The sequence below is a fragment of the Rhinolophus ferrumequinum genome, chromosome 12, assembly GCF_004115265.2.
Source record: "Rhinolophus ferrumequinum isolate MPI-CBG mRhiFer1 chromosome 12, mRhiFer1_v1.p, whole genome shotgun sequence".
NCBI lineage: Eukaryota > Metazoa > Chordata > Mammalia > Chiroptera > Rhinolophidae > Rhinolophus > Rhinolophus ferrumequinum.
In genome coordinates this window covers 51,514,591-51,531,026 of record NC_046295.1, presented here as the reverse complement: position 1 = coordinate 51,531,026, position 16,436 = coordinate 51,514,591, and the positions used below count along the sequence as shown (strand labels likewise).

The 16,436-nt window shown below is 36.4% G+C and overlaps 1 protein-coding gene across 5 annotated transcripts in view; it reads right to left on the bottom strand.

The window, feature by feature from the left end:
- UNC13B (unc-13 homolog B) overlaps nucleotides 1–16,436 on the bottom strand; it is a 180,494-nt gene that overhangs the window by 106,599 nt on the left and 57,459 nt on the right. The gene's annotated exons all lie outside the window — the stretch shown is intronic.

The following is a 16,436-nucleotide window of genomic DNA, read 5'->3' as shown; positions in this document are numbered from 1 at the left end:
CCCTTCCCCCCTTACCCTCTGGTAACCACTAAACTTATTGTCTGTGTCTATGAGTTCTTTGTTTCTTTATTTGTTTGTCTTGCTCCTTTGTTTTATATCCCACATATTGGTGAAATCATATGGTTCTCAGTTTTTTCGGTCTGACTTATTTCGCTTAGCATAATAATCTCAAGATCCATCCATGTTGTCACAAATGGTCCTATTTCATCTTTTCTATGGCCAAGTAGTATTCCATTGTGTATGTATTCCACATCTTCCTTATCCAATCATCTATCGAAGGACACTTTCGTTGTTTCCATGTCTTGGCCACCGTAAATAAAGCTGTAATGAACATCGGAGCACATATATCTTTACGAATAAATGTTTTCAGATTTTTTTGCGTATATACCCAGGATGGCCAAGTGGTCTAAGGTGCCAGACTCAAGTTCTGCTTCCCGCAAAGCTTCTGCTCTTATGCCTGTTACTAAGCTACAACAACGTACTTACAGGCTTCTTCTGCCTATTTCATCTTGTTTCTTAGTGGAAAATGTAAGAAATCAGAAACAGTCACATTAAAAAATAAGGCCTATTAATTATCAAACGAAACACCCCTAGGCAACAGTTACATCACCAACTAGTGGTCTAGTGCTGGTCAATTTTTCCATGACAATAAAAAGGATACTTGAACCTCAGACTTCAAGTATCTGCATCTGTCTAGGCAATGACAGGACTCACCCATCAATTAGTAAATTACCAGGTATGTAGTTCACAAAGGACAATAAAGTCAAACATTAGGAAATATTCCCTTCCCTTTTTCAAGACAGTAGATAAATACCAAAGACGTTCTCTTTCCATGGAAGAGAATAAAGAACCTATATTTAAGAAAAGCACTTCAAATCTAACATAGGGAAATAACCAAAGAAATTATTGATCAACAATCCAAACTATATACAAGCAAACCAAACCTAGCATTATAAGAATAATTTACCAAAGTCAAGTAGGAGATATTACAGGAAGGCAAAGATGATTAAGAGAAATTGATTAATGCATTCATCACATTAATAAGTCAAAGGAAAATACTCATGAACACTTGGGTAAGTAATATGGCAATTTGAAATGTCCAATATCCACTCCTTATTTTTAATGTAAAATCTATACTGAAGTATAAGATACAGAAAAGTGCAGGAATCAAAGTGTACTGCTCAATGAATACTGTGTACACACTCATTAACCAGCATACAGATCAAGAAACAGTATTTCCAGCACCCCAGCAGAATTCTTCCTATCCCTTTTCCCTCAACCAGCTTTTGAACTAGCTGTTTCCTCTGCCCATCACATGTTCCCCAGAGAACCACATTGCTAATTCCCTCACCTCCTTTAAGTCTTTACCCAGAAGTCATCTTCTCCCTGTGGCTCACACATTAACTACCTTATTTAAAATCATAATACAATTTCAATTCTAACATTTCCAATTGCTTTTCACTGTCTACTCCATTGTTGGTCCACTCTCTAACGTTCCACATAATTTCCTTATTCATTGTGTTTATTGTCTGTCTTCTCCCACTTAAGATCTTTGTCTGTTTTGCTTCTTGATATATCCCAAGCACCTAGAACAGAACCTGGAATGTGTCAAAAAAATGTTTGCAGAAGGAAGAAATCAAGGAAAAGAGGGAGAAAGAGAAGGAGGGCAAGAGGGGTAATGTGGCTGGAGGTGAGAAAACAAGTATCAGCAGTAGGAATAGAAATAGGTACAATCTTTCTACAGTATAATTTGACAGTATCTGACAAAATTTTAAATATGTATATTCCTTAACCAAATAATCCCACTTAGTAGAAATGCATTAATTTAGCTAATGTTTATTGAGCAAAGGAATTGGAGATACACAGATAAGCATTTTCCCTACTCATGAAATTTATAACTTAGAAAACAAATATCAATCAAATAATCACACATGCTGAATAAGTGTTATGAAGGAAGGTACATAAAAAAGTATATAAAATGGGAGAATGGAGATCCACATTTATAAAAAATATAGTTGTACAAAGTTGCTCACTATAGCACTGTTTAGTAGTAAAAATTTGGGAACAATCTAAATATCCACCAATAGGAGAAGTGTTTTAAATTATAATATATTCCAAACATGGAATATATCAAATTTGAATCTGATAAATTTAGGTAGGCCCAATTACCAATTTACAGGAAATAGAGAGGACAGAGGAGTGTACTAAACTACACCATGGGAATGTATTGAGCAAAATTCAGAATATGGGAAACTAAATCAAAATTAATAAGTCAAACAGCTTGATTACATCAATAAAAAATGCTGCAAGGAAAAAACTGATAGAAGAGGAACCCATCGATTAAAAAAGAATTATTAGATATATCAAGAAAACAGGCAAAAATAAACTCTAATGTTTAATGATGCACACTTGATTGACGAAAAGGAAAGCAAGGAAGAAAAAACAACTGCACTATAAAAGTCAGGCTAATAGTGACTTTTAGGGAGAAGACTATCATCGGGCAGGGCCATGTGGAAGGCTCTCCGGGGTGCCTGGCAAAGGTCTATTTTTGGCCTATCTTATTAATTCATTAAACTAAACTTTGTCTATATATCTGTGTTATATTCTACAATTAGGTTTTTTTTTAATGCATCAAACAAACTGCTCATATCACTACAACTACCACTCTGTGACTGTTTCATTCCCCAGCATAAAGTCTTCAAAGGCTCCCCACTGTCTTCAAGATAAGAAAGAAATGGCTTGCTGTCGCGCTCAAACCCTTAATGATGGGAGCGCTCTGTGCCACTCTGGTGTCATCTCTGACCCTTCCCCACTTTTATCCCCTGCTGTCAAGCCATCCAGAATTTTCAACATGCTTAAGTCATGCTTTCTCATAATATATTAGTGTCCTGGTACATAAACTCTTTTCTCCTTCTTTACTTGACTGACTCCTACTCATCCTTCAAAACTCAATTTATGTCAGAGGTTTACGGGGAAGGAGGGAGGCACAGGTACAGCACAAGGAAATTTTACGGGAGTAAAATTATTCTGTATGATTCCATTAGGGCAGATAGGTGTCATTAAACACTTGTCAAAACCCATAGAATGTACAACACAAAGATTAAACCATAATGTAAACCTATTAGACTTTGAACATCCAGATTCTGGTTGATTTAAAAATTATTTTTCAATTTATATATTTTCTCTGGGATGCCTTTCCTAACCATCCCAAATTTGGATGAAGTTTTCTTCCTCTATACTCCTCTACTATTCACTTATCAAATGATACCAGTCCTAGTTATATGTTTCCAGCTCTCAAACTTAAACTCACTAAGGTCGAAGACTTTCATCTCTAAACCCCGCAAGGCCTAGCATGGTTCTTGGCAATTATGTCCCATAATTGTTTGTGTAATGAACAATTCTATCGATTCTTGATATCTATAATTCTGTCAATCATGTTTTATCAATCAAATTCATTTCTCACCATTTTGTACCAATGAAATCTATAAGAAGAAGCCATAAGATGACCATGCTTTCATGGGAATAACAGACCATTTTCTATCTATCTATACCCCCCCCAAAAAAAAGAAAATGTTGCCAAGGATAAGCACTTCAGTATTGTAATCAAATGAAACTTTGACACATTAATCTGACATTTTAACAGGCATAATTGTGCAGCATAGTAATTAAAATAGAAATGATAATATGTTGATGTAATGACTGCAATTAGCCACCTCAAATTCTTTCTGGAAAAAGGCAGAACAGAAATAAATAAATGAGTCAGAAGACTACAATTAACATTTTTATTTTTATCAGCCAAACCATATTGTTACAGTTTCTCTCTCTTCTTTGTTATTTTGCCAGCTCCTGTAATCAGCTTCAGTATCAACCGCTTCCACTGATACCACACGTGCAGCATAAAACCTGTCACCCACTCTTACTGACGGGTGTCCTAGACCCACTGCACTGCCCTACGACAAAAATAGGACTCCCCGTACAGATTCCATAACTAGCACATTTTCTTATCTCTGAGAAGTCTAGTCTGGAGTAGAGGTAGCAGAAGCTGGGGAATGACTGATCCTTTACTGCCACTACCCAGGAAGGAGGATGTTCCAACTGGTAAGAGGTTCCTTGGCTAGGACTGAGGGAGTGGAGTGGGTTATCGTCACACTTTTCATTTATCCTATTATGAAGACCTTCCTTTTCAATAAATACATTCCAATTAGCATCTTCAAAAGTCATCTCTGAACTCATGTCTTCTTAACTATTTGCTTCTTCCTCTGCCACCTCAATACTTCTCTATTTCCAAGGCATTATTATTAAAAATGAACTGAGAGAACTTGCCCAAAATTAAAATATAAGCAGAAAGACAAGATGATAAACCACAGAAGCAAGTTTGAACAGAACACCAAACAAAGAGGAGGGCCCAGTTACCAATAGCCAAAATAGAAAGTCAGGAAATAAGAGGACCTTATAAGGTAGAGGGCAAGACAGGCTAAGCAGGCCACGCAGAAAGGAGATTCTGAGTGAATCGTGGCACAGGAACTCTCTCCTATGGCTGTTCTCACTGTGTTCTCTGCAATATGATTTGTAGGAAGGCTGGCTATACCTAAAAGCCAAGGGAGGAGAAAGAACTCTCACACTTCCTAGTGGGGGTGAAAATAGAGGACAATTTTGGAATACCATTTAAAATATTAGATGCATTGTTAAATGTACATTGCTTTGACCCAGTAATCTCACTACTAGATATTTATCCGATATGTATACAAGCATGAAATTATACATGTAAAGTGATATCAACTTCAGCACTGTAATATCAAATATTGGAAGCAACTTAAACATCCATTAATAGCAATCCCAATCCTAGATATATATCCAAAACAATCAAAAACAGGTATTCAAAAAAATGCTTGTACACAATTGTTCACAGCAATACTACTCACAATAGCCAAAAGTTGGAAAAATTCCAAATGTCCATCAACTGTAAATGGAAAAACAAAATGTGGTTTACCCATACAATGAAATATTCAGCCATATAAAGGAATGATACATGCTACAATTTGGATGAACCGCAAAAACATTATGTTAATTGAAGTCAGTCACAAAAGGTCACATATTATATGATTCTATTTATATGAAATATCCAAAATAGATAAATCCATAGAGACAGAAAGTAGATTAATGATTGCCAGAGATTGGGGTGGGGGGCAGAATGAGGAATGACTGCTTAATGGGTACAATGAAAAAATCGTACCCATAGGAATGATGAAAAAATTTTGGAATTATACAGAGGTGATGGTTCCACAGCATTGTGAACGTACTAAATGTCACTGAATTATATATTTTAAATGGTTGATTTTTATGAATAAATTTCATCTCAATTTTTTAAATGTCCATTAATAGGGACTGGTTCCCTACATGTAATAGATATCATATATATTGCTAAGCGCAAAAAGGCAAGGCATGTAACACTGTACACAGCATACCACCATTTCTGAGGGGGTATGTAGATGTATACATATGTAAATGCATAAACTCTAGAAAAATCCATAATAAATGACAATAGTTGTTGCCTCTGGGCAGAAACTGAATAGCTAAAGGAAAGAAAACAATGTGTTTCACAGCATACACTGTATCTTCTGATACAAAAATGAATCCTATGCATGCAGTTCCTTAAAATAGGGATAGGGATAAGTCCTAGGTTTGAAGTAACCAAGAATCTGCCACCTGGGAAACACCAGAACGATTAGGATGCTTCAGTGCAAAAGCCAGAATGGGAGATGCGGATAAAAACGGTAAATAGCGGAAGAAAGATGGCAAAGAAAGAATATGAGCTCTGTACCTCTGCCTTCCATGATGTGAAAAATGAGAAAGGGAAAATAGTGGAAACTGATGAGGTGAGAGACTCTACAGGACGGAGGCCAGCTGGCCACGCAATCCTCTTTTACTGCAGGGCATGTGGCCCTAGGTAAGTGAAAGTATTCAGTGACATAAATCTTGCTCTTGTTTCCAGTGCTCACAGAAATAGGCTTTCAGTAATAACCACTAAAATTTTAAGTAGCACAAAGCTTTCAATCCTACCACAAATTAAAAAGCCGAGTGACAGGTGACAAGAAAGATACTAGGTATCTGAAGTAAAAGAAAGGGCTCTCAAAGGAGGGAACCGCCTTGTACGTCTTCACTCTTTGAGGAAAACTGTGTACAGTAGAGGGACTCGTTTCCTTCTGCAGATGAGCAAGCACAGCTTTGACATCACTCTACTCCCTTCAAGCCAATATGCTTGTCATATAATTTGGCATCTTTTTAATTCTCTCCCCATACTTTTCATTTATCTTACAATGAACGATCTTTCCTTTCAATCAACACAATGCGATTAGCTCCTTAAAAGTCATCTCTGGAAATCCTTCCTGAACAAACTTTATGCCATTCTTAACCATTGGCTTTTTCCTCTGTCACCTCAGCACCTTCCTCTCTCTTTCCAGGGTATTACTATGTACCTGCTCAGGACCACTACATAAGAAACATATTCAAGTTGCTGCATTTGTGTATTTGTCTTCTTCTGACCTGAGTCTACATTAGAAGCCAGGTCTCCTGATTCTTTTGGCATCCTCCCATTAATTCTTCCTTTGACCCCACAAATATGCTCTCTGGTTTATGTATCTACTCATTAAGAACAAGAATACTCCAAGAAAATAAAGAAGCCTTTGGAGAGGAGGAAGCAAAAAGATGTAATGGATAAGCTTGTACTCAGGAGCTGTGGACTTCTTTTCTGTAATGCTTGTCTGGAGTCCCAAAGCTTCACAAGAGAAATTTAGAAAAGTATGACAATTCTTTCTGTCTGTTACCTACTAAAAAGTCTTCATTTCTACTAATGATAAACCTGAACACTCTGATGCTTATAAATTATCTTACAATATGTTAGGTTGGTGCAAAAGTAAATGTGTTTTTTGCAATTATTTTTAACCTTTTAAACCGTAGTTACTTTTGCACCAATCTAATAGCTGACAAAGCTTTAGTTATTACCAATCTCACATCTCAGTTACCTGAATGAGTCCAGCAGTTTTAATTACAGAAGCAGCCTAGGAATCTATAAGCTCTGGAGAAAGGAAATTTCCAACCCAAAGAAAAAGAATGCCACATTCCAGCAAACACTGCAAATTACACGCTATCAATAATAACTGTCTTCCTTCCTGCCCCCCACAGAAAGGCAAACTGTCTTTCCTTAAAACCAAGGTGGGATGAGGTCTCCCAGGGCAAACAATCAGGCTTCATTCCCTGGTACCTAACGCATCAGAGAGTGAGACTAATTAATAGCTGTGCAGATTCCAAAAGAAAGAGAACACTATGTCTTTACCCCTGCAATTCACCAGTCTCGTGGAGAAAAAAGTCATGTCACTCAGGGAGCAGTGGAAAGTCTAACAAAAAGTTCAGACTATATTACTGAATTGTACTAGAAGATAATGGGTGATGGTACCCACCCATTGGTACCCACCCATAACTCATGGGTATTAGTTCCATTATTACACTCCAAAACTTATATATGTTAGATGTGTAATCATTATGTTGTTTTGCACACATGAAACTAATTTTAAAAAACTGAAAAAAGGGGGTGGCAAGTTAGCTCAGTTGGTTAGAGCGTGGTGTTGGTAGCACCAGGGTTGCCAGTTCGATCCCCACATGGGCCACTGTGGGCTATACCTTTCTTTAAAAAAAAAAAACACAAAACTAAAACAATACTTACATATGTTACATGTATTCTTTTACATATTCAAATACTGCATAATTAAAATTTTGGCTTATTTTTTAAAAAGAAAAATTAAGATTTTGGGAGAGAATACACCAAACTGTGAAAAGTAGTTATCTCCGAGTGGACTAGAGAGGGGATATTCCAGAGAACTTTCACTTTCTATATTACACATTTCTGAATCATTTGAAGATTTGTGTAGTGAACGTGTTATGTACTGTGTGTCCCCGAAAATAAGACCTAGCCGAACAATAAGCTCTAATGCATGTTTTGGAGCAAAAATTGATATAAGACCCGGTATTATATTAATTATATTATACTATACTATATGTTATGTTATGTTATGTTATGTTATGTTATGTTATGTTATGTTATGTTATGTTATGTTATATTATACCTGGCCTTATAGTAACATAAGACTGGGTCTTATATTAATTTTTGCTCCAAAAGACACATTAGAGCTGATTGTCCAGCTAGGTCTTATTTTCAGGGAAACACGGTATTTCTATAAATTTAAAGTAAAAGGGGGACTGATTTAATATGTTGGGGGGGAAAACAATAATTCTTCATGACACCATGCACAGTAACCAGCAAGAACCCAAAATTAGTGAGGAAACTAACACATTCTTTGGACAGAAACTGCAGGAAGTTTTTAACCAGGAACAAATGTGTGACAGTCACACTAGGCGTGTGAATGAGGACAGAGGACACATTCCTATTGTGTTCAAGGCCAGGATTTCAGGGAAAGGAAGCTTTGCCAGGAAAAGCAAACCAGAAAGTAAACAATCTATCCCCTATATCTTCAATAAACAATAAATTCTTAAAACAGAGAAGAACCCAAAAGAAACACTGATCAGGAAGTATTCAAATCTCACATTTTTAGCTGTGAACATTTTAGTGTAGTACCTGGTACTCTAAGACCAAGTCACAGGATGGAAAGAATAACCAAAAGATCTCTCTCATGTGTGTACATACATGTATGTTTGGAAAAGTGTGAAACCTCTCAAATGATTCATAGGAAACTGCTAATTATGATTGACTTTGGGGACCTCTCCATTCCATATTTTAGTACCATTATGCATATTATCTGTTTAACAAATGAATTCATTTTCAAATAAAACAAAAGCCAGTAGCCAAATAAGAGACCTGGAAAAATGACTGGGCTGCTCTTTACAATACCATGCAAACTGGCCACCAAGAAATTGTAACTAACAAGGAAACCAATATATTCTGCAACTTTTAATCTCAGATGACTTGAAATGAGACAGAATTTTGAATAGAACATTCAAAATCCATGATACATAGTGAAAGCCACATTATGACAAATGACGGGGAAAGTTATGAAGCTGGAACATTCATTTTATGAGGCAGCACTGCAATGGACAGAGCTAAATGCCAGCTGGTGTAGAGACAAAATAGCCCATTTATCAGGCCTTGAATTTAAGTAAATAGCATAAGCATTGTATTATGGCTTTGAGGAGGGCATAAATTTGTAATTAAATCCATGGTGGCAGTATCCCAGAGGAGCTTGGGTACAGAGGTGAAGTCAATCATTTCTCAGGTCTCTGAGGACTGTCTTGGGCACCCGTCCCCCAATTTCAGTGCAGGACACTGTTGATGAAGGCCAGCAAACGTCCTAACAGACCGTGCTAATGTCTTGAAGGAGCCTGCCATGCAACAGCAACATGCAAAGGAATTCAGAGGACAGGCTGAGTTCTATCCCTTCAAAAGTTATGGTGAGGGATTTTGGATCTCTTCAAGACATTGTTGGAACATGAATTTACCTACTATAGGCTCCTGGAAGGATAATAGTACCAGTTGAGACTGTGAGGCCACACAGTTCTCTAAGAGTTGGACCTCCTGATAGGCAGGGACTATCAGCATGGTGGTTAGTGTCTTCTAGAAAATACGTAGTGCAGAAAACAAATCGCTGGTAAACAGACCACAGGATCTGGTACCACTCAAGCTTCCTTTTCATCTAGAGCTGTGTAAGGTGGTTAGGTCTGACAGTCAGAAAGTGCCAGGTTCTCTCAAATTGGTGCTCTCTGGCACAGAATGCTGGAGTGATAGTCCCACAGTCTACTCTGTGTGATCATCTCTTGACAGTAAGTACCTGCCAAGTGGGTCCACTCCTTCTGGTGTGGTCTGAAACAGAACAAAGGTATTCTGGACCAGAAACAGATGGACAAAATTTCCTTTTCTACTGGAGTCCACCATCACCTAATTAGGAAAACAAGTACTGGCCCCCATCAAGAGGCAACCAGAATGCCCCATAAGCTTAAAACTAGTCTTGTCTGTTTAGCGTTTGCCTGATTTTAGTGGGAGAATTATACCCTCATCTGTAGAACAGGCAGGAATCTAATCTTCCAGGTGGGGAATATCTGGTTACATATATAGAATGGCCCATTTCTCTGCCTCCCCAAAAAAGGTAGAATATTAGAAATAAATCAACTCATAGCATGGCAGTGGACAGTTTTAGATGGAGCCCAAGAATAACAGGAGGCTATGAGAGGAGTATTTGAATGTAGTGCAGACGAGGGTTAAGGCATGTCAGGCCTGATGGCTTAACAGTAGTGGGAAGCACTGAACCTCCTGCTTCCTGTCTAAGAATCAACAGTATCAACACAATAGACCAGGAAATATAACAACAAGAGGTTAAAAGGAGAAGGTAAGTCATTTTACATAAACATTGTCTCTTCCAGGTGTATTTGGAAAAGAAATCCTTTTGAAGTTAATGGTGGTCAAATAAGATGTCACCACCTGGTAGCAAGCGGTGTACTACTGAGAGTACTGAATGTTTGCTGACTGTTATTCATGGATATGGTTCACACCTAACTGTTCTGAACTGATTCATTCTTTTAAAAATTTATAAACACTATGTTGTATTATGCCCTATTTTACTAATTTAAAAGACTGATACACACTCAGAAAATTTTGGTTTATGATCTGATATGTCACTATTTATAGGAAATACTGTAACAACACCAGTGCAACAAACCCTTCACAGATAATCAGAGAAATCTCTTTGAAGTACCAATGGTGGGCTGTATCTCAAACAGAAGTTCAAGCTATCTTTGAAATATTACAAATAGAAATAACACAGAGCCCAAAACCTTTAGATTTCAGACATAATAATTGATTATGAGTGACCTTAGGGATATCATCAATAAAAGGGACACTAAAACTTTAAGAGCTACTTAGAACACTCAATCAATCACTATGTTGTTGAAATAAACTGTGTCAACCTCAACAACCAATTATCATTCAATTGAGTCTCAAATCCAAACTTAAAAAGTAAATCTGCAATGACCTGCCTCTATATTGTCAGGCCTGGGATCATTTTTAATAAATATTTATTGTTTTTTTTTTAATTATCCTATAAGAAATGCATTTAGAAAATTTGGAAAGTACAAAAATACATAAAGGAAAAATAAAACAAGACTTACCTACTATCCTACCACTGATAGCCACTGCTATAACTATTTCCCAGGGGTTTTTTCTATGCCAATGTGTATATAATTTATTTTTTAGAATACTGGGAACATACTATTTAATCAGCGTAGGATCCTGCTTTTTAAAACTTATTCACATAAATATTTCCTGTATTTTAAAAAAATATTTAAAAGCATATTATTCCATCTTATAGAATGCCACAATTACCCAGTCTTCCATTATTTTTGCAATTTTTCTCCATTATAATTAAAGCCTGTACATAAATCTTTTGCAACTCAAGTTATTTTCCTTGAATACTTCCTAGAAGTGGAATGACTGAGTTAGAAAGGTTGTACTAATTTATACACCCTAGCAAAATATGTGAGTACTTGTCTCATCAAATTCTTGCCAGATGCTGAATCACTTTTGATTCATTTCTCAATTGCAGTCAGTGATACCATCATTGATAATTCAGTGGGTGGGCAAAGCAGGCACGTATAAAAACTGAAAAATAGCAGAAAGTTGTAGAACTTAATAATCATAAGACTGTTTGATATGGTGGCATCGTGTGCTACTGAATTCTTTGACAAGACATAGGTAGAAATATCCATACTGAAGAATGAACTTCGAGTACTTTAGAAAGTTTAGATATATTTAGAAAAAGAACAGACCAGTTTCTCCCCTACATCAACTTCCGGTTATGTTTAGCCCTGGGCTAAGGTAAATGTTCACATTATACCATTTGTTGCAAATGAGATCTGTAGCAAATATACAAATTGCATACCTAAAAATAGCTCTATCAATTGAGGAGCAAAAATGACTCAAATATGAACAATCTGGCGTGCAGATAAGACCTGCAAAAGTAAACATGATGTGCTGAGGTTCAAGCATGCAAAAAGCATACATCTCTTAGTATCTGCTACCAACCCTCAGACGAGGACACATCTGAGGAACATGTCCTAAAAGAAAATATATACATTCTCTTTTATGTGAGTATATAAAATTAAATTTGCTAAAAAAGTCCTGAAAGAAAAGTAATGGGCTGTTGTGCTGGTAATGAAAATGATTTCAAACAAAGATACAAAGATAATTCAATGGGGAAAAATAGCCTTTTTAATAAATTATGTTGGGACAATTGGATACCCACATGATCTTAGGCCCTTAATTCATACCACATACAAACACAATGAATGAATCTTAATTGGATCCTAAATTGCGACAGAAAGGGCAAAAGAAAATTGGAGAATTTTGTCTACAGGATGGATATCAGAAGACCAGAAATTTTGTTAAATTTTTAGGTGTGATAGTGGTTTTGTAATCCTATGTGAGTTATCTTAAGGTTAAAAAAATAACTTTCAAGAACCTTAAACTTTGCCTGTTGTTGGTAATAATAGCATTTGGTATATTAATCCTGAAATTTGCTTGTGCACATTATTTGACAGAGCAAATGAGTACGTAATTTGGTGTTCCTGGGAACAAGGGTTCTCACTGAGAGAAGAGACACAAACATGGCACGGAAGAAGGTCAGGAAAAACCCTGTAGTGAGGGTTTTTATCAGTATATATCAGTATAAGATGTGTATGTGTGTTTTCCTACCTCTATCTATTCAAACAGCCAAGAAGCAATCGCATTCCAGTGGCAATGAGCATATAGTTCTAAGATCCTGATTCCTAAATACCATTTTTCACCAAAAGGAATAAGGGTGCATTGCAGAAATGACTTATTGTAGGAATGAGGCAGGGAAAGGACAAGATGAGCCTGGAACATCTATCTTGTACCAAAAAAGGAAGGAAGCTGGTCAAAGAATGATAGGGTCATGTCAAAAAGACACAGGATCTGATCGATTTAAAGGGACTCCCATTGGCCAAATTTGGGACAATTTGAGCATCAAAGAGAATAACTGAACTGGATTATAAAACACTGAGTTAAAAAAAGAATTCATGAGTCCATAGTGATAGTCATTTAAAAAAAAAGAATAAGAGAGGAGGGAAAACTCTTCTTTAGAGAAGATTGACAGCTATTCAATGTAAAAGTAATGACAGAATTAGAAAAAGCATCATTTTGCAACCACCAATGTAATAATAAATTTAGGCAACGATCATAATAGAGTCTAATATTAATGAATGAAAAGTTGTTGAGAAAATAGGATATATATACACAGTCTCAAAGTATAATAGTACCCAGCCCCAGATGACTTGCTAGTTACAAAGGGGAAAAATACCTTACCAGTGGAGAGATCTGGAAAACATCATCTGAACCAATAATTAACATCAGCATCACAAATAAAGGAATCAAAGATAATTTTGTAAAATTGAACTCCACTATGTAGTAACCAGAATCTAATCAGACAAATTCGGATTTTAGGAAATTTTATAAGTCAATTTAACTGGATCTTATAAAACGTCCATGTAAGTGTGGGACTCTACAACTTTTTAGGAGAACAGCTGTGGTTGAAGAGATTACTCCTTCCCTATCTCCTGGGAGGAGGAAGATGAACGTTTCTCTTCTCTGAATCCAAATACGGAGAAACTCCAAGATTCACAAAGTTTGGGGATGCTTGCAAGAATGGGAGCCAGACATGTTAGATGTCAGCTTGGGTAGGAGAAGTGCTGATCTGAACCCTGTATCTACCTATAGGTATGATCTAGAGATCATTAGGACCAACTCTTCCATTTTATACGTCAAGAAACTCAAGTAGTGGAAAGATTTTCAAAGTCACTCAGAGAAGCAGCAAATCCAGATCTAGAACAAGGACTTAATTACTCTTCTTAATAACTTTTAACTATTAAAAGTAGTACATTATTAAATATTTATAATATGTAAGAAATGCTGAAGGAGTTAAAAAGTCATAATCCCACATACCAGAGACAAATTTGGTTAATATTTTGGTGCTTCTTTTTCCAAATATTTGTCCCCAAATTGTACAGATACATTTACATAAGTATATTAGTCTGCTAGGGCTACCATAGCAAAATATCACAGACTGGGTGGCTAAAACAACAGAAATTTATTTTCTCAGTTTCTGGAGGTTGAAAAGTCAAAGATCAAAATGCTGGCAGGGTTCACTTTCTGCTGAGAGCTCTCTTCCTGGCTTGCAAATGGTCACCTTCTTGCTGTGTCCTCACATGACAGAGAGAGCTCCGGTGTCTCTTCCTCTTTTAAAAAGAGCACCAGCCCTATCAGTTTAGGGCCCCACTGTATGACCTCATTTAACCTTTAACACTTCCTTCCTCACAGGCTCTACCTCTAACTACAATCACACTGGGGGTGGGAGGCATTAGGGCTTCACCATATGAGTTTTAGGGAGACACAATTCAACCCATAGCGTTCTGCCTCTGGCCTCCCAAAATTCATGTCCTTATCACATGCAAAACACACTCACTCCATCCCTTTAGCCCCAAAAGTCGTAAATCATTCCAGCATCAACTCAAATCTAAGATCCAAAGTCTCATTTAAATATCAACTAAATCAGATATGAGTGAGACTCCAGGTATGATTCATCCAGAGGCAAAATCCCTCTCCAGTGTTGAACCTGTAGTTATGTGCTTCCAAAATACAATGGTGGGACAAGCATAAGAGAAATATTTCCATTCCACAAGGAAGAAATAGGAAAGAAGGAAGAGGTGACAGGTCCCAAGCAAGTCCAAAATCTAGCAAGGCAAATTCCATTAGGTCTTAAGGCTGGAGGAGGGTGGTAGATGAGGGCAAACCGAATCAAATATATGGTGATGGAAAGAGAACTGACTCTGGGTGGTAAACACACAATGTGGTATATAGATGATGTATTACAGAATTGTACACCTGCAATCTATGTAACTTCACTAACAATAGTCACCCCAATCAACTTTAATTGAAATAAACAAATAAAGAGTCAGGACAACCAAATAAAATGTATGATTTGTAATTAGATCATATGGGGAGGGCGGAAGAGCTAAAAACATCTGTGGAACAATTGGGGAATTCTTACTATGGCCTGTATAGTAGATAATATTATTGTATCAATGTTAAATTTCTTGATTTTAACAATGGTATTTTGGTTATGTAGACTGTTCTAGCTCTTAGGAGATACATGCTGGTGTGTCATGAAGTCTGAAGCTTATATCCAAATGATTCAGAAAACACATGTGTGTATTTTTGTGTATGTGTACATAGAGACAAAAATAAAGAGAGGTGGGAAGGGGGGAGCAAGTGAGGCAAAATGTTATGTTAATCACTGATTCTAGTAAAGGGCAAATGGGTGTTCATTGTACTAGTCTTTCAACTTTTCTGTAAGTTTAAAATTTTTCAAAATAAAAATACATGAGGAAGTAGACAAAAGATAGGAAACAGGCTATTCACACACACACACACACACAAAAATTAGCCAGAAAACAGATGAAAAGCATATGAGAATTAATAAACTTGCTGATTATTTATGGCCTCTTATATCCTCCTGCCTTCTTGGTATTTGCTCTTTAATCTTCAACTGCGTTTCATAAAATGGCTCAGGAAGAAATGGGAAGTGAAATCTTCAATCATTCCATTTCACTTCTCATTAGCAGTCCTGGAAAAAGGTTTAAAAGATTAAAAAGATCAAAATTAGCTCATTACAGTGAACTTTGGAGAAGGCCTATTAACTTGTAATTCACAACGTGCTCTTCGATTCAGATTCTTCTGATTTTCTATAACCCTAAATGTTTAATAAATTCTAGGTTCTAAATAGCAAAAAAAAAAAAAAAAAAAGCTAGTAGTAAATCATATGAAAAATAGCAGATTTCTTTAAATAAAGAAAACATGTTGACCTCTGCCATTGGTCTTACTTTTATCAGAAAAATACCCTATAGAATGGAAGGCAACCAGTGGATTTACAAACCATGAATGATATTAATAATTTTCATTCTCACAAACAATATCATGGAAGTAGTATAATAACATAGTGGTTCAAAACATGGGCTACAGAGTCAGGCTGTCTGTGAATATTTACTTCACTATTTACAACCTATGTTACTTGTGGCAAATTAGTCAATGTCTGTATGCTTCAGTTTCCTCATCTGAAAAATGGAGACAAGAGTAAAATCTATGTCTTAGGGTTGTTGTGAAGATTAAATAAGTTAATACACTTTAGCTCTTACAGCAGCATCTAGCATACTGTAAGACCTCAAAATATGTTAGTTGCTATGGTTCTTCTTATTATTGATATTATTATGACTTACAACAACCATCACCACCACTTTCAACCTGCAGTTGATAAGTTTGACATTTGATTCAGAAAAACTACAGCAACCCAAAAGAAGCAAAACAC